Source organism: Malania oleifera, chromosome 2, assembly GCF_029873635.1.
Source record: "Malania oleifera isolate guangnan ecotype guangnan chromosome 2, ASM2987363v1, whole genome shotgun sequence".
Lineage (NCBI taxonomy): Eukaryota > Viridiplantae > Streptophyta > Magnoliopsida > Santalales > Ximeniaceae > Malania > Malania oleifera.
The window spans coordinates 94,847,343-94,874,980 of NC_080418.1; positions in this window are offsets into that span (position 1 = coordinate 94,847,343).

The following is a 27,638-nucleotide window of genomic DNA, read 5'->3' on the forward strand; positions in this document are numbered from 1 at the left end:
CCTTTGTTTCCAAAATATATAATTTAAACCACAAAAGATGGGAGACCTAGTTGAGGATTGACCCTCTCCAAAGGGAGCTACACCTAAGCGTGCCATATAGATCTTTATGTAGCTTCTAGTTAGGATTTGCTACAACCCCACTCTGATACCAATTGAAAACTAAGGTGTAGTCCCAAGATGGGTGGGGGAGGGGGGTGAATTGGGTTATTAAAATTTTCTTTTAAACCTTCTATGAATTCTTAACCTCTTTTAATTCTTTTAATGAATTCTTGACTTCTTGTTGATTTATCCAATACACAACAAATACTTAAGTCTTTATACAATTCTCAAAAACAATATTCAATCCACAAACCAAACTTTAAACCATTCAACTAATATATTCAATCAATCAAATATTCAATCAAGAAAGCTTTATAGAAATTCTCAGCTTTTGTTAATAGCCCTGTGTATATAAATTTGATTTAAGCCCTATAGTAATGAAATTTGTTTCTTTAATGCAAACAACAACTCAAATTCCCAACAACTCAAAATTTAATAAACTCTTAGTTAATTTGTCTTTGGGTGTTAACCAATCAACGTACTCCCTTTTGGTTTCAGAAATCCCAAAACCAAATTAAACTTAAGTTTATTTAATTTCCAAATTACATAGTATATATGATTAAGAAGTTAAATCATCCACACAGTTTATATGTTTGTGGAATTTAAAGAGAGTAAGGGAAAAAGAATGACACTGGATTTTTACAAGGTTTGGCTTATCCCCAACCTACGTCCTCGCCTTAGGCAAACTACCTAAGGATTCACTAAACTAGTTCCTTTCCAGATGGAACAAAACTGTTACACACTCCTTCAATAGGCTAGAGCACCGCCTCTCCAAGTGATACCCCACACTCAGTCACTTCTTCAATAGGCTAGAGCTGCACCTCTCCAAGTGATACCCCACACTTGGCCAATGATCCAACAACCTGGAATCGTCAATGAAATAAGAAACAAGAGCTGTGTACAATAATGCTTTCACATAAAGTAGATTAGTACAATTTCAAGATTATATACTACAAAGTAATACAATATGAAATTGAAATTGAAGCTCAAGGAGTTTTATTACTGGTTGATTCTTTTAATGAATGAAAGATTTAGACTTGAAGCATAAACTCAGTGATTGAAAGTCAGAAATACTCAGTGGAATTCGTGAGCTATATGTGAGCAAGAAAGCCTTTGAAAGATGAGAGCAATTTTGAGAATATGAGAGATGAAATTGATGCTTTGTTAATTAAAATCAATGACCTTGGTGGCTATTTATAAATTTGGAAAAGTGACTTACTTGATCCCCAAATTTACTTGGAGTAGTGTCCAAGTTTTAGACAAATTTGAGCCCCAAGCAATCAATTTTAAAAACTTTACCGTTAGAAAAAATTTGAATTTCCCACATGGCAGTAGCTTGTCACTTTTGGTCAGGTGCCTGTCACTTTAAAACTCAGTTTAAATCAAAGGCAGAAGGGTGGCAGTCGCCTGGCTAAACCCAGTCAGGCTTCTTAGTTTACCTCGTCAAGCTTCTGTGAAGGTCTGGTCAGTTGCCTGATGACCTTTTATCTGTCCATCTTAAAAGCCATTAAATATGTCAGCCTACTGAGGATGTTCAGTCTGGCTTCTATCTAGTTCAAAACACTGTTTTTAAGATTTCTTTGCAAAAACTCTATTTTCTTTTCAAATCTTGAATTTTTGACTTGTTTACTTAAAAAATATTTTCCAAGATTAAAATTTAGGTCTCGAGGTCTCTTATAACTAATGAGCTTCAAGGAATTTCATATTAGAGTATACTTGAGGTACTTACATAATAGTTCTTATAGACTTTCAATTCTTGAACTCCTTGAAGTATTCATGTATGAACATGTCCTATAGCTTCTTTCAAAGTTTCAATTATTGGTCACTTGAATTTAATGTAAGCTTTGGAAAACATTCCATGTGATCATTTTGTTCAAGCTTTTTTTAATCATCCTTGAATCCATGCTTTAGGCTTCTGAACACTTGACCTTGCTTTCTCATAGTTGAGTTTTGAAATGTCATCACTTAACCAAATATGTTAAGTTCTACTTGTTTGTTAGCATCAAAATAGGATGTTAAGCCTTCTAAGGCTAACCGGTATCCAATTGCCAACTATGTCTCCACTGAAAAGCTACCTAAACCTATCAAGACGTTTGCACATTAGCTTTCCACATGTCATATTCCCACTACAATCCAGGAAGCATTAATGGATCGCAAGTGGACTCAGGCAATAGAGGAAGTAATGGGGGCACTGCTAAAGAATCAAACATGGACCTTGGTTCCATTGCCCTAAGGAATGAAAACAGTCGGATGTAAATGTGTTTCTATATCAGAAACAAGGCATATGGATCTATAGAACAGTACAAGGTGAGGTTGGTAGCAAAGGGATACACTCGGACATATGGCATAGATTATCAAGAGACATTTTTGCCGGTAGCCAAGTTAAATATCGTCAGGGTTGTAGAGACTCGGTGAATTATATTAATTAAATAATAGGAGGAGGAGAGGAAAAGAAATTGAAATTGGGAATTCAGCAAGGTCTCATTGACAAACGGGCTTCTTGGGCTTGTTGATGTGGACACGTGTCTCATTGACGAGAAGATACCGAGAAGGCTATTTTCAGACCTAAAATTCATCGAAGAAGGGTAAGTGTTCGTCGATGAAATTCCTTCATGGCCTCGTAGATGAAGTGACGTGTCTCGTTGATGAAGACACGTGGCTAAGCATTCTATTTAAGGCCAAAATGACCTTTTTGACAGAGAAATTCTTTCTCTCAACTCCCTCTCTCTCCTATACGACTCCCCTCCCCTTCTTTCTAGAAATCCGAGCCAATTTTCTACCGATTTAACGATCTGAAGCTACCATGCTACTCCTGGAAAATTTCTCTTCATTACTACTGGAGTAGATCGTTGGTAGGGCTAACTTGGACACCATCCTAGATTCGAGGTAAGTTGGTTTTCTTAGGCTTTGTAATGAATATTTGGTATTTTTAGAGTTGTAAAAAAGTAGTATTTGGAGAAATACTGAAGTTCTGTTTGGAAAAATGTTATTTTTAGGGTGTTGAGCTGAGAACCCAGTAGGCACAGGGCTAGTTATTTTTAGGGCTTTCCAGTGGTCAAGTAAGGGAGTAAACTAAAACAGTAATTTTTCATGAAAATTATCATTTTTTAATAGCAAATTAATTTTCAGAAAGCATGTATTATGTGTGAGTATATTTGGGAAAATATATTTGGAAAATTACCGTTGTTACACAGGAATATGTTTTCAGTGTAAAATGTCAGAAAATGTAATTCTAGAATAGATTTCATGTTTTATTCAATTTGTGTGGCATGAATATTATTTCACGTATATTGTATTATTTCAAGTCAGATTTACAAAAAAGCATGTTTACAGTTATTTTTAGGAAAAACATGGATAATATAGGAAATTATAATTTCAGAACTTATGATAAACAATACATTTATTCAGATCAGTATGTATGAAATGCTCAGCGCAAGGCCGTGATTGATAGCCGGCACAAGGCCGTAATTATGTACTTTATTCGGCGCAAGGTTGTGTTTACTATGATATGTCAGAATTCAGAGAAAATCTATCAATCTAGTTTTCATGTTAAACCAGTATAGATGTAAATGTACTATATGTTATCAAAACCCAGATGGTGGTTTAGATAAGTATTCAGAGCACGATACCGTAGCTATTCAGTTCAGTTCAGACTTGTGCTACCACCCCTGCCAGTTGAGGGGGTGGGAGATGGACAGTTGATATGGCTTCAGTGTAGTGTTGTAGACATCCCCCTGGAAGTCTGGACTAGGGTGGGGCGGGCCCATCGTACTTACAAAAATATTTGACTTGGCAGTGGTCGCCAGCCATTGTCAAGTCTCGCCTTTGAGCTACATAACCCGTCATGGGGGAAAATACATGACATCAGCTAGCTATTCATCGTTGGTATGTTTCAGTATTATCAGTTATAGTAGATGATTTTATAATAATAGAAAAATAGTATGATTTAATATGCTTATGATTATGTATATTTTTCTCAGTTATTATATTACCAATTTAATACCAAGCATGTATCACGTGCTGTTTATTCATTATAATGCAAAAATATTCATGTTGCCACACAAATGTGTTTAGTTTATTTCCCTTACTGAGAAGTGTCTCACCCAAGCTTAAAATATTTCAGGAAACCCAGACAGACAGGCGGATTGAGCTTTGCGCCATTAGAGTCAGTTTATACTACCCTACTAGGAGGGTGAGTTTTGAACTAGGGTTAGTTTATTTTTGATGTATGATCCTAGTTTTATTTTTTGGTGTCTTTGGGGATTGTATATACACTTTTACATAAATTTTTTGGATTGTGAATAGTTTTGGTACTGTTATTATGGATGAATTTTATTTTTACCGTTACTTAGGTGTCTGCTGTGTATAATAGGTGTGTCTCCATTACCCATGGGTTCGGGTCGACTTCGCTATATCATTATTTATTGGTATCAGGGTATTTAATATGATTGATTATATAGTAAATCAAGTAGGTCTTTACAGTTTGGTATCACAACCTAGGTTACTATATCGTTTCTTTTGTAGTCTGTATGCAAGACTTCCGTTATGGTTTAGGTGTCTTTCTTGGGGTGATGATTTCAAGAAAGCCATGGTAAACTATTGTTAGGTTGGGTATGTAATAACCCGAGGAATATTTCAGTATCTCGTCGATGAACACAAGGGATTCGTCGACGAGGGTATAAGAGGAGCTCGTCGACGAGGACAGGATTCATCGACGAGAAACTACTGAGCGGGGTTTGGGGGATTCTGAATTTCGTCGATGAGGAGAGAGAGCTCGTCGACGAGTTGTCTTCATGACCTTATCAACGAGGTGACGTGGCTTGTCGACGAAGGCTGCAGTATAAATAGTTCTAAACATGATTTTTCTATCCATTTGTGCGCAAGAATCTCTCTCTCTCTCTCTCTCTCTCTCTCTCTCTCTCTCTCTTTCTCATCCTTTGGTTTCTCCTTCTTCTCTCTAAGTTTCTGGGCCAGATTTCCGCCGGTTCGACGATCTGAAGCCCCCACGACACTCCTGGGAGAGTTCTCTTCAAATCTCCTGGAGTGGATCGTCAGTGGGGCTGAGTTAGAAACCATCCGAGATTCAGGGTAAGGCCTTTTACTCAGTGTTTGGATATTTGATAGGCTGGAAAGCATATTACGAGTAGAAATACTGAACTTTAGTTATGGGAAATGTCGTTTTCAGGGTGTTGAGCAGGGAACCCTGCAGGTGCAAAAGTATTTCTCTTAGGGGCTTTTTAGGACTTAGGTAAGGGGATAAACTAAGCTAGTTATTTTATGAAAAAGTATGTATGTTATTACAACATCTTGTTTCAGAAAAATAAATATATTTATATATGTTTATATTTGGAAAATACTGCTGAAAATGATGGTATGTTAAATATACGAAAAACCTATTTCGTGTGGCATAAGTAGAAATTATAATGAAATACTATTTTTTGGGAGTATGATAAAGATATGGATTTTTATAATGTGAAAAACTGGCTTATGGGCCAAGATTTTTATATGATTTGCTAGCGTACAGGCTGAGCTATATATATGATTTGCCAGCGTACGGGCTGAACTATGTATATGATTTGCCAGCGTATGGGTCGAGCTATGTATATGATTTGCCAGTGTACGGGCCAAGCTATGTATATGATTTGCCGGTATATGAGCCGAGCTATGTGTATGATTTGCCGACATACGGGCTGAGCTATGAATATAATCTGCCGGTGTATGGGACGAGCTATGGTAAAATATGAAATACTGGCGTAAGAGCCGATGATTTTCAAGATATACGTATATATATATATATATATATATATATATGCAAAATGATATGATTGATTTGATAATTAATGTTGTGAAATATCCATATATCATAGTTTGAGTATATGCTATATGCTATCAGAACCTGGTTAGCTTGGTTTAGGCTAGCACTCGCACGATACCGATGCTAAGTGTTCATGATTTATTATGATATTGTGTTAACGCTGTTGACTGGAGTGGTGTGAGATTGGATGGTTGATGTGGTTTTAAGAAGTGCATGAGTGCCGCTGGTGTACACCAGGTCTAGCAGACCCATCGGACTTATAGACTGTACTTTTGACTTGGCAGTGGTCAACCAACCATTATCAGGTCCCGCCTTCAAGCCACATAACCTAGTCATGTGGAGGTAATACATGACAACAACCAGTTAACCTACTAGGGTTGTTTTTGTATTATTATTTATATGAGATGAATTATACTATGGAAGCCATTATGTTCTGCTATGTTTTGATTATACATGTTTTTCCCAGAAATGATATATATACAGTTTTACTAGTTATGTTTATGATGATATGTATATCACAGAAATGCTTATGTTGCCACACACTAGTGTTAGTTTATTTCCCTTACTGAGAGGTGTCTTACCCCGAATTTCATAAATATTTCAGGAGCCCTTGATAGGAGAGCGGGTAAAGCTCTGCTGATATAGTACCATTGATCTGCCCTCTTTGAAGGGTAAGTTTTGGGGGAGATGGTTGATTTTTGTGGGAAATGTCCCTATGTCTTTCTTATTTGGGATGTGTATATAATGGATGTAGTAACTCTGGTATATTGATGGATGGTATTATATATGGTATTATGGGTTATTTATGATTTTATATTTCTTGCTGTTTAGGCTTCCACACTATTTTTTGAGGTATTCCTAGTACCCCACGGGTCCAGGTGGATTATGATCTGCTGGATATATGTTATATTGGTTTTATTAAAAAAAAAAATCTATGAAAATTAAGCAGGTCATTACAGTTTGGTATTAGAGCCTAGGTTTCTAGGTTCTGTAGGCTTTAGAATGCAGCAGAAACGATACCAAAGTATAGGAAATGATTTAAGGATTTGTTCTATAGTCTAGAGGTAGGACTTCCGTAGTGATTTCTGTGTTTTTCCAGGGGTAACAATTTCATGAAAACCATAGTAAACTATTATCGAGTTATGTTCCTAGAATGTAGGACTGGGGTTAGGAATAAGATGAGAATGTAAGTGGTGAGGTTAGGTCGGTAAATTATAAGGATAGGATTTCTAAGTTACGTTTGTTGTTATTTTTCAGGATGGATCCAAGAGGAGGTAGTGCCCATGCAAGTGGCAGTGATGGAACAGGGCCATCAAGTGCAGGTGGGACTGACTCTGACGCGGTATTACGTAACGTGGCTTAGTAGGTTATGACTGAGATCGCTAGGAACTCTAGAGAGCAGGGTGATCCGCCAGCAGGCCATGGGTGCACTATAGAAAATTTTAAGAAGATGAATCCTTCGGCATTCTCAGGGGGAGTTGATCTTGTACCCACTGAGAACTAGATGCAGGAGACTGAGAAAGTCTTGGATGTGTTGTAGTGTACTGAGGAATAGAGGGTCTTCTTTGCCACCTATAGACTAACAGGAGAGGCCGAGAGGTTTATAGACTAACAGGAGAGGCCGAGAGGTTATGGACTACTGGAGCAGCATAGGGTGACTCTGATAGCCATGACATGGGACCGGTTTAAAGAGTTGTTCTTCGATAGATATTTTTTAGCTACTGTCAGGGAGGCTAAAGTGGAATAGTTCCTAAGTCTGAAGCAGGGACAGCTATCCATCTAGCAGTATGCGGCATGTTTCATCAAGCTCTCTCGTTTCACCCAGTACATTGTCCCTGATAAGGTGAAGAAAGCGAGGTAGTTTGAGAGAGGCTTGAGGCGGAGTATATTCAAGTAGGTGGGGGTGCTATAGATCCAGGACTTTGCTGAGTTAGTCGACATGGCAGCTTTGGCAGAGATTGGTGAGCATCTCAATGCAGAGGAGTAGAGATAGAGGAAGAGATCTGCATCTATAGGTTATCAGCAAGGTCATAGACCGGGTTAGTGAAGGAGACAAAACCATGGAAGAGGGCGGAGGCAGGAGACTGGAAGATGCGAGGTTCAGATAGGGCAGGGTCCTCTTGTCTGGAAAACTTGTGGTAGGAGACACTAGGAAGAGTGTCAAGCAGGTGGGGTTGTCTGCTATCACTGCGGTAGACCGGGGCACATGGTACGAGACTGCCTTACACCACCAGATGCAGCTTCTGCTCCCAGACCATACAGAGGAGGTTATCAAGCACTACGAGGGGACCAACAGAGGAATACGGCTCTAGCTAGAGTGTTCGCTCTGATACCGGGTGATGTAGAGACATTCGGTGACGTGGTGACAAGTATAGTTAGCATGTTTTCCTTTAAAATTATTGCATTGTTCGATTTAAGAGCCACACACTCGTTTGTGTCCTTGGGGTGCACTAGACTCTTTGGGGTAGAAACACAGTTGTTAGACACAAAGCTATTGGTACTACACTAAGTGGGTCAGCAGTGAGGTGTAGTAGGGTACTTCGGGATTGTTCAGTTGATAGTTAAGGGAAAATTCTATCTGCTAATCTAATAGTGCTAGATATGCATGGATTCGATGTGATCTTTGGCATGGATTGGTTAGCAGCTAATTTTGTGAGTATAGAGTGCCATTCACGAGAAGTGATATTTTGACCTCTGGGACGAGCAGAATTTAAGTTCATAGGGTCATGAGTGCAATCCCCACCTCAACTAGTTTCAGCTATTCAGGCCAGGAGAGTACTGGTGAGTGGTTGTCAGGGGTTTGTGACTATTGTAAAGGAGATGTTAGAAAATGAATTGAAACTTACTAGCACGCCTGTAGTAAAGGAGTTTACTGATGTTTTCCTAGATGAGTTACCAGGCTTGCGACCTGATCATGAGGTAGATTTCCCAATTGATCTACTTTCAGGTACAACGCTAATTTCCAAAGTACTTTATCAAATGACGCCAGCAGAATTGGAAGAATTGAAGAATCAATTGCAAGATCTGCTTGATAAGGGCTTCATATGACCCAGTGTATCTTCGTGGGGAGCTCCAGTTCTATTTGTGAAAAAAAAAAGACAGGTCTATGAGCATGTGTATAGATTATAGGGATATTAATAAAGTGACAATCAAGAACGAATATCCTCTACCCTGTACAGATGATTTGTTTGACCAGCTCCAAGGTACACGGATTTATTCGAAGATTAATCTTAGATTCGGCTATCATCAAGTGAAAGTGAAAGCAGAAGACGTCTCGAAGACGACCTTCGGGACTAGGTACGGGTATTACGAGTTCCTTGTTATGCCATTTGGTTTGATGAATGAACTGAGTCTTCCACTAATACCTAGACCAATTCGTTGTTGTTTTTATTGACGATGTACTGGTCTATTCTAGGAGCTATGAAGAACATGAGACACACTTGAGGCGGGTTCTACAGACATTACGGGAAAGAAGTTATACGCCAAGTTCAATAAATGTGACTTCTGACTCGATAAGGTCGTGTTCTTAGGGCATGTTATATCTGGAGATTGTATTTTCTTAGTTCCTAGTAAGATCGAGGCGGTAGTGAATTGGGCTAGACCGAGGAACATTTAGGAGATCAGGAGTTTCTTGGGGCTAGCTGGGTATTACTGTCATTTTGTAGAGGGACTCTTAGCATTATCGGGGCCTTTGACATGACTGACAAGGAAGAATGTCAGGTTTGATTGGGACAACAGCTACGAGCAGAGTTTTCAGGAATTAAAGCAGAAGTTAGTCACAGCACCAGTATTGGTCATCCCATCAAGGGGTGAAGGTTATGTCATTTACAGTGATGTGTCCTTAAAGGGACTTGGCTGTGTATTGATGCTGCATGGCAGGGTGGTAGCGTATGTGTTTAGGCAGTTAAAAGAATATGAAAAGAACTACCCTACCCATGATCTTGAATTAGCTGCAATTATACACGCATTGAAGATTTGGAGGCATTACCTGTACGGCGAGCGGTGTGAGATCTTTTTCGACCACAAGAGTTTGAAGTAATTTTTCACACAAAAGGAACTTGGTTCTTGAGGGTCTACTTGGTTCTTGGCAGTAGACTGCTGGTTCTGTGCCGTGAGGGTCTGCTTGGTTCTTGGCAGCAGACTGCTGCTGGTGTGGCCTGCAGAAGAGAGAGCTCCCGGGCTTCAACTGGTTGCAGCAGCTTCTCGGGTGGAGGCTGGACTGTTGCAGCACGTTGCAGAGTTTCTTGGGATGGTGATGGATGGAGCTCGAACAGGGGGTTGCAGTTGGAGTAGAGGAGAGCTTGGGTGATGGTGGCCTCTCAGATGTGGCTAGAGCAGAGGAACAGATGGGACTGAGTTGCTGGAGATCCGTGGACTCAGAGTGGCTGTGCAGAGGGAGTTTCAGCAGGAAAACAGAGGAGGAAAAAGAAGGGAAAGGAGAAGAAGAAAGAGGAAAAAGAAGAAGAGAAATACTGAAAGATAGAAAAGATAAAATAAATATCAAAAGAGAAGACAGGAAACAGCAAGGAAAAGTAAGGAGAAGAGAAGAAGAAGAAGAAGAAGAAGGAGAAGAAGAATGAGAAGAAGAAGAAGAAGGAGAAGAAGAATGAGAAGAAGAAGAAGAGTATAGGAGAGGAGAGCCGCCCCCAAGAGCTGCACTGGAGGAGTTTAAAAAGAAAAAAGGAGAAGCCCTACCCAGATAGCACTGACCCGACCCGGCCACATGGCCGGGTCACATCATATATTCATTCAAATATATTTTTTATTTTCTTATTTTATTTGTTCTCTGTTCGTCACAGATCTGACTCTTCTAGAGCTAGTATCTCACAAAGCTCAAAACATGAAAGTTGTAGATGATCCTTTCCTATTTCTCTAGAAATTTGAATCTTCTCGATCAGAGCTCAGACAGAAAAGTTATGCATGAAATATGAACAAGTGTCGGTTTTGGTTCCCGGAAATTTTCCTGCGACAAAAAATTACCAAAACTTCATAAATAGTGCAATAAAGTTCAAGAATGATGATTTTGGCACTTTATTAAAATATTGGACAATTTTGGACATTTAATTAAAAATATAAACCGTAAAGCTCGGGTTAAGATGCCAAATTACGCAATTTCGGCGCGTAATCAGTACTTCGTGTCAAGACTACCAACGGCGTTGCACGGCCAGAATGCCATTTGGGTGATTATTGATCGATTGACTAAGACAACCCTTTCCTCCCTATCAAGATCAGCCATTCCATCAACCATTTGGCAGAGATCTACATTCAGGAGATAGTTCGTTCTCATGGGGTGCCAGTATCGATTGTGTCATATCAAGACTCACGTTTTACGTCACGTTTTTGGAGGAGCTTATAGGAAGCTCTAAGGTCTCAGTTATCGTTTAGCACAACATTCCATCTTCAGTCAGATGGGCATAGGACTATACAGATATTAGAGGATATGCTCTGAGCGTGCGTATTGGACTTTGGGGGTAGTTGGACTCTGTTCATGCCGTTGGTAGAGTTTGCGTATAATAACAGTTATCAGACTAGCATTGGCATGGCACCATTTGAAGCACTGAATGGTAGGAGATGTCATTCCCCTTTGTTTTGGGATGAGATGGGTGAACGACGAGTTGTGGGGCCAAAGCTAGTACAGCAACCGTGTGATAAAGTTTGATTTTTTAGAGATAGAATCAGTGGAGCTCAGAACTAATAGAAAAGTTATGCTGATAATTGCCTTAGGAATCTAGAATTTGATGTGGTTAATCATTTATTTTTGAAAATAGCTCCGTTGAAAGGGTATGCAATTTGGAAAGAAGGGTAAACTTAGCCCTAGGTTTATCGGTCCATTTGAGATTCTAGATAAAATGGGCCCGATTGCCTATAGGCTAGCTTTGCCACCTGTGTTGTCTAGGATCCACGACGTATTTCATGTGTCTATGTTGAGAAAATACGTCCCAGATCCTTCTTATATCATCAGTTATGGTGAATTAGAACTCAGTGATTCACTGGTGTATGAGGAGGTACCAGTACAGATTTTGGATAGGAAAGTACAGGAGTTACGTAACAAGGAGATTCCTCAGGTAAAATTTTTGTGAAGGAATCATACAGTGGAAGAGGCTTCTTGGGAGTCTGAGGAGCAGATGAAGCAGAAGTATCCACACTTTTTCCAAGAAGCCTAGTCAGGTAAAATGTAAGTAGTTAGGTAGTATTTCGTTCGCAGGTACATGTAAAAAGTTTAGTTAGTAAGTGGCATTTTAGTTTTGGGAGAATTTTCTTTTGTTTATGTAATCTCCTAGGACTCGAAATGTAACCATGGTATTCCTCCATCATAAGTGAGGGTAAGTAATAAAATAACTAGACCCTTTTCTTTTAAGGGATAATAAGTTACATGAATAGTAAATTTCGAGGACGAAATTTTTGTAAGGAGGGGAGAATGTAATAACCCAAGGAATTTTTCAGCATCTCGTCGACTAACACAGGGGATTCGTCGACGAGGGTATAAGAGGAGCTCATCGACGAGGACAGGATTCGTCGACGAGAAAATACCGACCGGGGGTTTGGGGGATTCTGAAGTCGACAAAGAGAGAGAGCTCGTCGATGAGTTGTCTTCATGACCTCGTCGATGAGGTGACGTAGCTCGTCAACGAATGCTATAGTATAAATAGTTCTAAATGTGATTTTTCAGTCCATTTGTGCGCAGGAATCTCTCTCCCTCTCTCTCATCCTTCGGTTTCTCCTTTTTCTCTCTAAGTTTGTGGGCCAGATTTCTGCCGGTTCGACGATCTGAAGCCACCACGACACTCCTGGGAGAGTTCTCTTCAAATCTGTTGGAGTGGATCATCGGTGGGGTTGAGTGGGAAACCATCCCAGATTCAGGGTAAGGCTTTCTACTCAGTATTTGGCTATTTGACAGTTGTAGAAAGCGTAGTACGCATATAACTACTGAACTTTAGTTCTGGGAAATGTTGTTTTCAGGGTATTAAGTGGGGAACCCTGTGGGTGCAGGAGTATTTCTCTTATGAGCTTTTTAGGATTTAGGTAAGGGGATAAACTAAGCTAGTTATTTTATGAAAATGTATGTATGTTATTATAATATATGGTTTCAGGAAATAAATATATTTATATATGTTTATATTTGGGAAATACTGTTGAAAATGATAGTATGTTAAATATACGGAAAACCTATTTTGTGTGGTATAAGTAAAGATGTATTATATAGTATCAGACCCTGTTGGACCATACCGTTTATAGAGCACGATACCGTACCTACATACAATATATAGAGTGCAACCACCTATTCAGATAATGCATGGTATAAAGGTCGATCGCATAGAACCCACGAGTGGACAGGCTCCCCATCAGATATGGGTTGAGGAGGGCTGATCAGACTATGGAGTATAGTGATTTATTCCTAGTTGGCCATCCAGGATAAATGCCACCTATGGGCCGCACAACCCTGTCATGAGGGGTTAAATCATGACACATAGTTATCCACAGGGAAGTTTACAATTATAACTATGTTTATACAGGTTTACAGAAATAGAATATATATATATATATATATATATATATTAGCAGTATTTTGAGTAGAAACCTAAAGTACAGAAATGTTAAGCAACAAATAAAAGATGAAGATTATATTACTGGTATTATACTTTACAGATTCAGTGATACATGACTATATAGTAATAGATTTTCACAATATTGTAACTTATTTGCCACACACTAGCAATAGCATATTTCGTCTTACTGAGCGTTGGCTCATCCCAATTACTTTAACATTTTTCAGGTGATCTAGGTAAGCGAGCAGATTAGGCTCACAGATAGAGAGGCCTCGGTATTGCCCTAATAGTAGTGTGAGTATTTTTGTATAGCCCTAGCCAGTTGAGGGTATTTTGGAAAATAGACATATATGTATATTTTAAGAAACATTTTAATACTCTGGTATTGTATATAATTACATATGGCTATTGTTTTATTTGATTTCTGCTTCTTGTTGCGTAGGTTGATGATTGGGTTTAATCCAGTATGGTATCAGAGCATTTTAAATGTTATAGTACAACAAAAAAAAAAAACCCAAGTTAAATAGCAGGTCATTACATGTATTATTATTTATATGAGATGAATTATACTATAGAAACCATTATGTTCTGCCATGTTTTGATTATACATGTTTTTCCCAAAAATGATATATATATGTATAGTTTTACTGGTTATGTTTATGATTATATCTATATCACAGAAATGCTCATGTTGTCACACACTAGTGTTAGTTTATTTCCTTTACTAAGAGGTGTCTCACTCCGAATTTCATAAATATTTCAGGAGCCCTTAATAAGAGAGCGGGTAAAGCTCCGTTGATATAGTATCGTTGATTTGCCCTCTCTGAAGGGTAAGTTTTTGTGGGGACGGTTGATTTTTGTGGGAAATGTCCCTAGGTCTTTCTTATTTGGGATGTGTATATAATGGATGTAGTAACTCTGGTATATTGATGGATGGTATTGTATATGGTATTATGGGTTATTTATGATTTTATGTTTCCTGATGTTTAGGCTTTCACACTACTTTCTAAGGTATCCCTGGTACCCACGGGTCCAGGTGGATTATGATCTCCTGAATATATGTTATATTGGTTTTACTAAAAAAAAAAATCTATGGAAATTAAGTAGGTCGTTACAGGGCATCTAGGTTGCAGGATTGAATCTTGAATTGAGATCAGGGATAATAAACTAGTTAAGGATATGATATACTAGTTTGATGGTTTGTGTGGGGTATGTTGTGGTAATAGGGTCCTAAGCTAAGTTTATTATTTTTTCAAGATGGACCTTGGAAGTGGTAGTGCCCATGCTAGTGGCAATCGAGGGTGCTAGGCCCTCAGGTGTAGCTGGTGGCGACTCAAACGCAGTACTACGCAGAGTGGTTCAACAAGTGATGGCTGAAATTTCCAGGAACTCCAGGGAGTAGGGATGTCCGTCTATAGGCCATAATAGTTCGATTGAAAAGTTTATCAAGATGAATCCTCTTGCTTTCTCCGGAGGAACTAATCCTGCGGTCGCTGAGAACTGGGTGTAGGAAATTGAAAAGGTGCTGATAGGTACTCTAGTGTATGGAGGTGTAAAGGGTGCTATTTTCTACGTATAAATTGATAGGAGAGGCTGAGAGACGGTGGACGGCGGGGAAGCTCCTGGAGCAGTAGAGAATAGTGCCTATAAAGATGACATGGGATCGGTTTAAGGAAGTATTTTTTGACAGATAGTTTCCAGTCTTGTCTAGAGAAACCAAGATAGAGGGATTCCTGAACCTGAAGCAAGGACAACAGACAGTGCAGTAGTATGCGGTGAGGTTTATTAAATTATATCGCTTTGGCTCGTACATTATTCCAGATGAAAAGAAGAAAGTAAGACAGTTTGAAAAAGGCTTGAAGAGAGAATTACATAAGCAGGTACAGAAGACGGAGAGCAGTTGGAGGCTGAAGAGCAGAAAAAGACAAAGAGATCCATGCTTTTTAGTTCTCGGCAGGGGTCCAGTTGGGGTTTGGGGAAGAGAGGTGGTTACTATAGGGATTGGATGCAAGAGTCGGGGAGTCGTGGGTTTCAGGGCATGCAGTCATTCCCAGCTTGTTCGACTTGTGGGAAGAGACACCCGAGGGAGTGTCGTGCTAGGCGAGGTATTTGCTACCGATGTCAAGAGCCAGGGCACATGATGAGAGATTTTCAGGCTCAAATTGGAGCTGCTCTTGCTCCTAGACCTGCTTGGTGAGGTTATCAAGTGCCTCGTGGAGGTCAACAGAGGAATACGGCTCCAAAGAGAGTTTACGCTTTGACGCCGAGTGATGCTGAGACAGTTGGCGACGTGGTGGCAGGTATAGTTAGCATGCTTTCATTTAAAGTTATTGTATTGTTTGATTTAGGGGCCACACATTCATTCATGTCAATGGAATGTATTAAATTATATGGGGCAGAAACACAGTTATTAGGCCCTGAACTGTTAGTAACTACACCGACCGGGTCAGTAGTGAGGTGTAGTAGGGTGCTCCAAGGCTATCTTGTTGATATCCAGGAGAAAGTTTTGTCTGCTAATTTGATAGTGATGGACATGCACGGGTTTGATGTAATATTCGACATGGATTGGCTGGCAGCTAACTTTGCCAGTATAGACTGTCGATTGAAAGAAGTGATTTTTCGACCTCCGGGAAGACCAGAATTCAGGTTCATAGGATCGCGAGTGCAATCCCAGCCTCAGTTAGTATCAGCCATTCAGGCGAGGAGACTACTTTTGAGCGGTTGTTAGGGATTTGTGGCCTTTATTAAAGAAATGTCATGGAATGAATTGAAGTTTGCTAATACGCCAGTGGTGAAGGAGTTTTCAGATGTCTTTCCAGATGAGTTACCCGGTTTACCTCGTGATCGCGAGGTGGATTTCCCTATCGATATACTTTCAGGGAAAACTCTGATCTCTAAAGTTCCTTATAGAATGGTGCTAGTAGAATTGGTAGAGCTTAAAGATCAGTTACACGATTTGTTAGATAAAGGATTTGGCCCTAGCAGAATTGGGAGAACTTAAAGATCAGTTACACGATTGTTGGATAAAAGATTTATATGACCTAGTGTATTTTCGTGGGGAGCTCTGGTATTACTTGTAAAGAAGAAAGAAGGGACCATGAGAATGTGTATGTATTATCGGGAAATTAATAAGGTAACAATCAAGAACAAGTATCCTCTACCCCATATAAATGATTTATTTGATCAGCTCCAGGGTACACGGGTTTACACCAAGATTGATCTCAGATCAAGTTATCATCAAGTAAAGGTGAGGGCAGAAGATGTATCGAAGATAGCCTTTTAGACTAGGTATGAGCATTATGAGTTTCTTGTTATACCTTTTGGTCTGATGAATGCTCCTGCAATATTTATGGATTTGATGAATAGAATCTTCCACCAATATTTAGACCAGTTTGTCATGGTTTTCATTGATGATATACTAGTCTATTCGAGGAGTTATGAGGCGCATGAGGCACATTTGAGAATGCTCTTCAGATGCTCAGGGAGAAGAAGTTATATGCCAAGTATAGAAAGTGTGAATTCTGGCTTGAGAAGGTTGTGTTTTTTGGGCATGTTATCTCAGAGGATGAAATTTCTGTGGATCCCAATAAGATTGATGTAGTGGTGAATTGGGCTAGACCAAGGAACATCTAGGAAATAAGGATTTTTTTGGGACTGGCTGGTTATTACCATCGTTTTGTTGAGGGATTCTCAGCGTTATTAGGGCCTCTGACATGGCTGACTAGGAAGAATGTCAAGTTTGAATTGGATGACCACTATAAGCAGAGCTTCTAGGAATTGAAGCAAAGGCTTGTCACGTTACCAGTGTTGATCATCCCGTCAGAGGGTGAGGGTTATGTTATCTATAGATATGCATCTTTGAAAGGGCTTTGCTGTGTATTGATGTAGCATGGTAGTGTTGTAGCTTATTCTTCTAGGTAGTTGAAAGAATATGAAAGAACTAACCTACCCATGATCTAGAATTGGTTGCAGTAGTACACGTGTTAAAGATTTGGAGGCATTACCTGTATAGTGAGAGATGCGAGATATTCTCCAACCACAAAGGTTTAAAGTACTTTTTCACTCAGAAGGTACTGAATATGAGATAGAGAAGGTGGTTGGAGCTCATTAAGGATTTTGATTGTACTATCAGTTACCACCTAGGGAAAGCAAACATGGTGGTTGATGCACTGAGTAGGAAATCTGTGGGACTAGCACTGGCAGTTATGGAGGTTCAACACCTGATCTTGATTGATTTGGAGAGACTTGGTAATCAATTGATCGATAGTGATCCTTAGGCCTTTATTGTCAACTTAGTGGTGCAACCTACGTTACTGACAGGGCCGGCTCTTCACAATATGGGGCCCTAGGCGAATGATTTAATCAAGGACCCTTAATATTTTTTTTAATTTTAATTTTAATTTTTATTTTTATTTTTATTTAAAATTAATTTTTCTAGCTTTTTGAGATGCAAAATCACTAATTAAAGTTTTATATTCAAGATTTTCAAGTATTTCTTTTTCTATTGATAACATAGCCAATCCATTTAATCTTTCTTGTGACATAGTTGATCGCAAATAATTTTTTATAAGTTTAAGTTTTGAAAAACTTCTTTCTGCAGAAGCTACTGTCACAGGTATCGTTAATAAAATTCTATAAGTAATAAAGGTATTTGGAAAACAATCTACCTTTTTTATAAAATTCAATGTTTCAATTGGTGTACTCATTTCTTCTAAACTTTCTTTTAAAATTCTCAATTCTGAAAATAAATCAAAACCATTAATATCTGAATGTGTTCCACATTTTAAAATATTCTCAAGTGTCAAACATTTTTGTTTCAAATTATTCTCATCTAATGATTTTAATATTTTTAAATCATATAAAAAACCAAAAATATTCTCATATGTTTGAAATTGTTCAAATCTACTCTCAAATGAAATAATAGCTTGATCTATTATGTATAAGAAAAAATTAATCCTAAAAGATTCTTCAGCTGAGTGTGTTGTATCATCATTAGCATTCTCATCAAATTGTTTTTTCCTATTAATTACACGTTTTTTACGAAATATAGGTTCGATATTCATTTCAAGTGCAATCTCTTTTGCTGAAATCATAGAAGATATAAATCCATTCTCCCTATAATTTTTTAGAAAAACAATAAGACCTTTTAATTGATTAATGGCGACATCAATACACATATCTTTTGATTGTAAATTTTTACTAACACAATTAACAGCAAATAATATGTCATACCAAATAATCATTCCTAGTAAGAATTCAAAATTTTCCATTTCATAAGTTGCTATACAATAAGATTCACTCTTTGTTTTTGGATCATCACTAGTTTTTTCTAATTGAAGCAAAGCATCTCTAATTTGAGAAGCTTGAAACCTTATTGTCTTAACACTCTCTATTCGACTTTCCCAACGTGTTTGTGATAATGATTTTACAGTTAAATTTGGTACATATTCGGTTAAAATTTTCCATCGTTTCGTAGAAGAAGAAAATAATGTATATATTCGTTGTACTACTCCAAAAAAAGTTATAGCTTTAGAACAACAATTAGCCATATCACAAAGTACTAGATTAAGACTGTGACAACCACACGGAGTATAAAATGCTCTAGAATTTAAATCTAATAGTCTCTTTTGTACACCTTGTTGTTTTCCTTTCATATTAGATCCATTATCATATCCTTGCCCTCTTATATTCTCAATACTAAGTTCAAATTTTTGTATGACATTTATTAATTCATTAAAGAGTCCTTCTCCTGACGTATCATCTACTTTTAGAAATTCTATAAAAATGTTCTTCTATTTTAATTGGACTTGTAGAAAGATTCAAATATCGTATTATTAAAGACATTTGTTCTTGATGACTTACATCCGGAGTGCAATCGAGTATGATTGAATAATATTTTGTTTCATTGATTTGCTTCATAATTTTCTTTTTAATATTAAGAGTTAATAAATTTATCAATTCATTTTGCATATTATGACCAACATAATGATTATGAATTTCACCATGTTGAAAACGTCGAATATGTTCTTTCATTATTGGATCAAATTCTGCAATCATTTCAATTAAACTTAAAAAAATTCCATTATTCTCTTGATAAATTCGTTCATTTTTCCCACGAAATGCCAAATTATTTTTAGCAAAAGTTTTCATAACAGAAATAATTCTCAATAATACTTTTTTCCAGTGTTCTTTTTCTTTGTTAATTTGTTCTTCTATATTTTTATCAATTGTTATATTTTTTAACAATCTTAACTCTAAATCAGCCCATTTACTCATATTAAAAATATGTTCTTCACTAATTTCGTGACTTTTAAGTTTGGTACTAAGATTTTTCCAATCTTTACACCCTTCATTAGCTAGTTGTTGGTTATTTAATTTTTGACCAAATAACTTACAACAACAACAAAATACTCTATCTAAATCTTTAGAATATATAAGCCATTTTCTATCATGTTTCTCTCCATTTGATAATTTTTGAATATAATATATATTTGAAAAATGTCTTGAATTTTCATCTTTTGGAAAAATTAAATCATTATCCCTAATAGGACCTTTTTCAACTAATAAATTTCGTAATTTGCTATCTATATTTTCCCAATATTTTGGATCATAAATATTATCATCATTATTTATTTTTTTTTCTTCTATATTGTTAAAATGTCTTTCAAAAGAAATATCATTAGTGAACATTTCCTCTATATCAATGTTATCTTTATCACTATTATTATTATTATTATTATTATTATTATTATTATTATTATCTATCATTATATTAGATTCTAATTCCATCTCTGGAATTGATTGCTCGTTTCTTGGAGGATTTTCATCTTGTTCATTTATATTTTGCTTAGAACTAAAAATAAATTTGTCAAGAGCTCCTTTTTGAGATGACACTAATTCTTCTATTTTTTTTTTCTTTCTTCGTTTTTCGTATCCGGATTCATATTTTCTTGTTGACATAGTTAAATTTCAAAATTAACACTATAAATTGACAAATTATGTAAACAAATAAAAATAAATTTAATAAATCTATAGATATAGTAGATTGAAACAATATAACCTGATTATTATTATTATTGCAAATCGATCGGTGAGCGAGACTTTAGAGATATCGGATTCTTGCCGGATACAGCGCTCTAACCTCAAAGCTTCCAAAATCTAAGAAAAAATAGAAAGAAAAAAAAATTTCAGAGTGAAAATAATAGAAAAATAATATACAAACATTGAAATCAAAATTAGAGTTGAAGAAAATTACAGAGAATCGTAGGCCCGAAGATGATGAACACAATAGTTGGAGTAAAAATCATAGAGAGACCAAGAGATGAGAGTGTGAGAGATGAAAAAAAATTTTTAGAGAGACTAAGAGAGAGAGATGGGAGTAATATATAATTTGAAATACAATAAAATTGTTAGTTGGGAAGTATAAGACTTGAAAAAAAAATTTAAATTATATTTATTTTATATTTTAAAATATAATTTTATTTATTTGTTAGTTGGGAAGTCAATTATGGGAATAGAGCATAATAAATAATATTAATATTATTTAATTAAAAAAAATTTTGGGACCCTAAAAGTATATTATTATATTAAATAAAAATTGAGGGGCCCCAAAAATTTGGGGGCCCTAGGCGGCTGCCTTAATGGCCTAAGGGCAGAGCCGCCTCTGGTTACTGAAAAGGATAAAAGTTGCACAAGAAGAGGACTCAGAATTAGTAGAAGTAATAGCCAAGGTACGGAATGGTCAGGGAGAGGATTTTAGTATTTTAGATGACGGAGCGTTGCGGTTCCGTTCTATATTATGCATTCCTACTTATGCGGATATTAGGAGAACCATCATAGAGGAGACTCACAGATCTTTATACACAGTTCATCCCGGTAGCACGAAAATGTACAAAGATCTGCGGGAGTCTTATTGGTGGAGTGGCATAAAGAAGGAGATTGCTAAATATGTAGCTCAGTGTTTGACGTGCCAGCAATTAAGGCTGAGCACCAGAGGTCGGCGGTGTCGTTGCAGCCACTATTCATTCCAGAGTGGAAGTGGGATCACATATATATGGATTGTGTTTCAAGTTTGCCGTCAACATTACATAGTTAGAATGCAATCTGGGCGATCGTGGATCGTTTGATGAAGACCGCCCATTTCCTTCCTATTAAGATCAATTACTTCGTGGATAGACTAGTGGATATTTATATTCAGAAGATAGTCCATTCTCACGGTGTGCCAGTGTCTATAGTGTCATATCAAGACCCGTGTTTTACGTCATGATTTTAGAGGAGCTTGCAGGAAGCTCTGGGGCCTCAATTATCTTTTAGCATGACGTTCCATCCTTAGAAGGATGGACATACTAAGAGGATGATCCAGATATTAGAAGATATGCTTTGAGCATGCATTCAAAATTTCGGGGGTAGTTAGACCCAGTTTATGCCACTGGTGGAATTTGCATATAACAATAACTATCAGGCCAATATTGGCATGGCATCATTTGAGGCGCTCTATAGAAAAAGATGTCGTTCTCCTTTATACTGGGATGAGATGGGTGAGTGGCAAGTTATGGGGTCAGAGTTGGTGCAATAGGCATATGATAAGGTTTGGCTCATCAGAGATAGGATTAGTGCAACTCAAAGCTGACAGAAGGGTTATGCTGACACTCATCGCAGGAAACTAGAGTTCGATATTGGAGACCATGTGTTTTTAAAGATAGCTCCGTTAAAGGGAGTTATGAGATTTGGAAGGAAGGGTAAACTTAGCCCTAGGTTTATTGGTCCATTTGATATTTTTGAGAAGATAGGGCCAGTTGCCTACAGGCTAACTTTACCACTTGTTTTGTTCAGAATACATGATGTATTTCATGTCTCCATGTTGAGGAAATACATCTCAGACCCCTCCCACGTAATTAGTTATGGTGAATTAGAAATCAGTGATTCACTAGCTTATGAGGAGGTACCAGTGTAGATTCTGGATAGGAAAGAATAGGAATTGAGCAAAAAGAAGATTTCTTTAGTAAAAGTCTTGTAGAGAAACCATGTGGTAGAAGAAGTTTCTTGGGAGCTTGAGGAACAGATAAAGCATAAATATCCACACTTGTTCAGTGGGGCTCATTTATAATCAAGAAAGTGGGAGTAGTTATGTAATATTTATTTTGCAGGTTAGTTAATACATGTAGCAGTTTTGTTAGTAGGCATGTAGCAGTTTTGTTAGTAGGCAATGTTTTGGTTGTGGGAGAATTTTATTTTATGTGTATATGTAATCTCCCAGAATCTTAAATGAAACCACGGTATTCCTCCGCCATAAGTGAGGGTAAGTAATAAAATAAGTAGACCACTTTTCTTTAAGGGATGGTGAATCGTACAAAAAGTAAATTTCGGGGACGAAATTTTTATAAGGAGGGGAGAATGTAGAGACTCGATGAATTATATTAATTAAATAATCGAAGGAGGAGAGGAAAAGAAATTGAAATTGGGAATTCAGCAGGGTCTCGTCGACGAACGCAACGTGTTCATCGACAAAAAGGCTTATTGGGCTCGTCAACATGGACACATGCCTCATCGATGAGAAGATACCGAGAAGGCTATTTTTGGATCTGAAATTCATCGACGAAGGTTAAGTGTTCATTGGAGGAATTGGCCTCGTCAACGAAGGAACGTGTCTTGTCGTCGAAGACACGTGGTTAAGCATTTTATTTAAGGCCAAAATGACCCTTTTTGCAAGAGAAATTCTTTCTCTTAGCTCCCTCTCTCTCCTGTACAGCTCCCCTCCCCTTCTCTCTAGAAATCCAGGCTGATTTTTTGCTAGTTCTACGATCCGAAGCCGCTATGCTAATCTTGGGAAGTTTCTCTTTATTTATGCTAAAGTAGATCGTTGGTAGGGCTAACTTGGACACCATCCCAGATTCTAGGTAAGTTGGTTTTCTTAGGCTTTGTTATGAATATTTTGGTATTTCTGGAGTTTTAGAAAAGTAGTATTTGGAGAAATATGGAAGTTCTGTTTGGAAAAATGTTATTTTTAGGGTGTTGAGCTAAGAACCTAGCGGGTGCAGGGCTAGTTATTTTTGAGGCTTTCTAGTGGTCAGGTAAGAGAGTAAACTAAAGCAGTAATTTTCCATGAAAATTATCACTTTTTAATAGCAGATTAATTTTCAGAAAGCATGTATTATGTGTGAGTATATTTGGGAAAATATATTTCAAAAAATACTGCTATTACATAGGAAGCCTTTTCAGTGTAAAATGTTAGAAAATGTAATTCTAGAACAGATTTCATGTTTTATTCAACTTGTGTGGCATGAATATTATTTCACGTATATTGTATTATTTTAAGTCAGATTTACAGAAAAGGCATGTTTACAGTTATTTTCAAGAAAAACATGGATAATACAGGAAATTATGATTTCAGCACTTATGATAAACAATACATTTATTCAGATCAGTATGTATGAAATTCTTAGCGCAAGGCCATGATTGATAGTGGGCGCAAGGCTGTGATTAAGTACTTTATTCGATGCAAGGCCGTGTTTACTATGATATGTCAGAATTCAGAGAAATGCTATTGATCTAGTTTTCATGTTAAACCAGTATAGATGTATAGGTACTGTATGTTATCAGAACCCAAATGGTAGTTTAGATAAGTATTCAGAGCACGATACCATAGCTATTCAGTTCAGTTCAAACTTGTGCTACCACCCCGGCCAATAGAGGGGATGGGAGATGGATAGTCGATGTGGCTTCAGTGTAGTGTTGTAGACATCCCCCTGGTAGTTTGGACCAGGGTGGGGTGGGCCCATCGTACTTACAAACATATTTGATTTGGTAGTGGTCAGCCAGCTATTGTCAGGTCTCGCCTTCGGGCTGCACAACTCGTCATGGGGGGTAATATATGACATCGGCTAGCTATCCATCCTGGGTATATTTTAGTATTATCAATTATAGCAGATGATTTTATAATAATAATAAAATACTATGATTTAATATGCTTATGATTATACATATATTTCTCATTTATTATATTACCAAATACGAAACATGTATCATGCACTATTTATTTATTATAATATAAAAATATTCATGTTACCACACAACTGTATTTAGTTTATTTCCCTTACTGAGAGGTGTCTCTCCTAAGCTTAAAATATTTCAGGAAATCCACATAGATAGGAAGATTGAGCTCCGCGTCATTAGAGACAATTTATACTACCCTGCGAGGAGGGTGAGTTTTGAACTAGGGTCAGTTGGTCTTTGATGTATGATCCTAGTTTTATTTTTTCGGTGTCTTTGGGGATTGTATATACACTTTTACAAAAATTTTGTGGATTGTGAATAGCTCTGGTACTATTATTATGGATGAATTTTATTTTTACCACTGCTTAGGTGTCTGCTGTGTATGATATATGTGTCCCCGTTACCCACAGGTTCAAGTTAACTTCGCTATATCATTAATTATTGGTATCATGGTATTTAATATGATTTATTATGTAGTAAATCAAGCAGGTCGTTGCAAGGGTTCTGTTATCTCTCACGGCCAACTTGGACTGGCCACTGCGTTAGGTTGATGTAAAGAACTCATTTATCCATGGTGATCTTGAAAAGGAAGTCTATATGGATATTCCTCTAGGTTACATAGCATCTTCAAAAGTTGAAGTTGTGTGCAAATTGTAGCAATCATTGTATGGACTAAAACAATCACCTCGAGCATAGCTTGGACGATTTAGTTTGACAATGAAGAAGTATTGTTTCCACCAAAGTAATGCAGATCATACACTATTTTTGAAGACCCAATAGGGCAAGGTAATAGTTATAATTGTATATGTCGTTGATATAATCATCACAGGGAGTGATACGGAGGAAATCGCTAAGCTTCAAAAACAATTGGCGACCGAGTTCGAGATGAAAAATCTAGGACTGAAATATTTCCTAGGTTTAGAGGTTTCTAGATCAAGGAAAGGTATATTTATTTCCTGGTGAAAATATATATTAGATTTGCTAGCTGAGGTTGGAATGTTGGATTGTAAGCCAACAAACACTCCAATCATTCATAACCACAAGCTCGGTGAATATCCAAGCCAAATGCCAATGGACAAAGGAAGCTACCAGAGATTAGATGGTAAAGTTATTTATCTCTCACATACCTATCCAGATATGTAACAACCCAAAAAAAAAATTAATTAAAAAATTATTATTATTATTTATTAATTAATTATTAATAAAATTAATTAAATTAAAAAATTTGAGGATTGTGGGTATATATATAAGTATATATAAAGTTATTATATAAAAAAGTATAAAGTAAGGATAAAGGAAAGAAAAAAAAAAAGGAAAACTTAATGCTTAAGTTTCCTGGAACAAGCAGGAAGAGGAAAGAAAGAAAAAAAAAAAAAACCTCTTCTTCTTACACGCAGACAAGAAGGAAAAGAAAAAAAGAAAAAAAAATAAAAAACTATCTCAACTCATGCTCTCCACTCCTCCTTTCTCTACGATTTCAAGGCGGATTCTCGCCCAATTGAAATCCGAAAATACTACTGGACTCCATTCTCCGCCACCGACATATCTTCCAAAGTGGATTTGTCGTAAGAGTAATGTAGGCATATCTCCTGTAATAAGGCAAATTCTCATCATTATCTCAATTTTTCTTAAATTTTAAGCTAAATTGACAATCGGACACCACCACAAGAATCTAGGGATGATTCTCTACAAGTCTAGCAGAACAGATTTCTTGTGGCGTCGTTGTGGAAATAGCTCCAAAACTAGGATAAATGGGTTATTTAAAAATTAATTTTTATTTAATTATTGTAAATTAGGAAAGGTTAAAATAATGTTTTATTGGGATTGATTTGATAGAATCAGGGTTCGGGTGAGCGCTGCGGATATAATTTTGGGAACCCTGCAGGCGTGGTTCAGGAAATCAGGTAAGGGGGAATAAAATTATATCAGTATTTTATTAAGGTGAACTAATTATTTACGAGTATATGAAATTTATTATTTATTCATTTGATTTTTTTTTAGAATGGTTTGAGTACTGGAAAATGTTAATTTTGCTTAAGGTTTATATTTGGGATAATTGCATATGATATTAAATTCGTGTGACATAGGAGCACTTTTTCCCAATAAATTGAATATAAATTGTTGTGGCATTTGGGTTTGCATGTGAGGATGTTTGGAATGATTATGACATGATGAATAAATTGTTATGTTTGACTCCTGTGTGGAAATGTATTGATCTGTTGGGATACTGTGTGGGAAATGAATTGATCTATTGGATTCCTGTGTGGAAAAGCATTGATGCGTTTGTGTGAACTAACTGGTGTGGTTATTCATATGCATCTCAATATAACGTTGGCATGAGGAGGTTGTTATATTGCCTAGATATAAATCATGATATGATGTTGGTAGGTCAAGGAGCTCGTCATATTGTCATTTATATGGGGTAGGACATTGGTAGGTCGAGGAGCTCGTTCTACTAATATACTACGGGTAGGTCATGGGGGTTGGATACCAGTGAATAGTAGTGCTTGTGTGGGCCACGTGTTGCGGAAGCTGGAGTGGTGCCTATGTGGGCCACGTTATATCTTGTGTGGATAATGGCGCCTGTGTGGGCCATGTTATGTGTCTTGTGTAGATGGTGGTGTCTGTATGGGCCATGTTATGTACCCTGTGTGGGTAGTGGTGCTTGTGTAGGCCACGTGTAGATAATAAGTTCGTAGGTGCCTATGTGGGCCACGTACTAACATGTACGTAGTTGCTTTGTGTGGGCCACGTACTAAGGACATTGGAAGATGAAGTATAAGTTGCATGATTCCTGTGTGGATGTGTTGTGCGCATGTGAATTTTATTATAGCATAATAATAATGATATAGCATATTGTGAATGCATGCGTGTGCATGCAGCGAGGTAAACATACCACCGGGGGCTTGCTGAGAAAGGCGAGTGCTCTACTAGGTAGTTTCTTGGTATCAGTGCAAAGGGATGCAACTTGTATGGGCGAGTAGACATCCTAATCCTCGGAAACCTTCGCCTTTAAAATAATAAAGATGTGTGTATTGGCGGCGAAGTAATTCTTCACCTGAGGGCTTATTGAGCAAGGTGAGTGCTCTAGTAGGTAGTTTTTAGTATCAGAGCAGAGGGAAGCTACTTGTATGGGCGGGTAATCTTCCCTATTCTCGGGGACTTTCGCCTGCATGAAAATTATG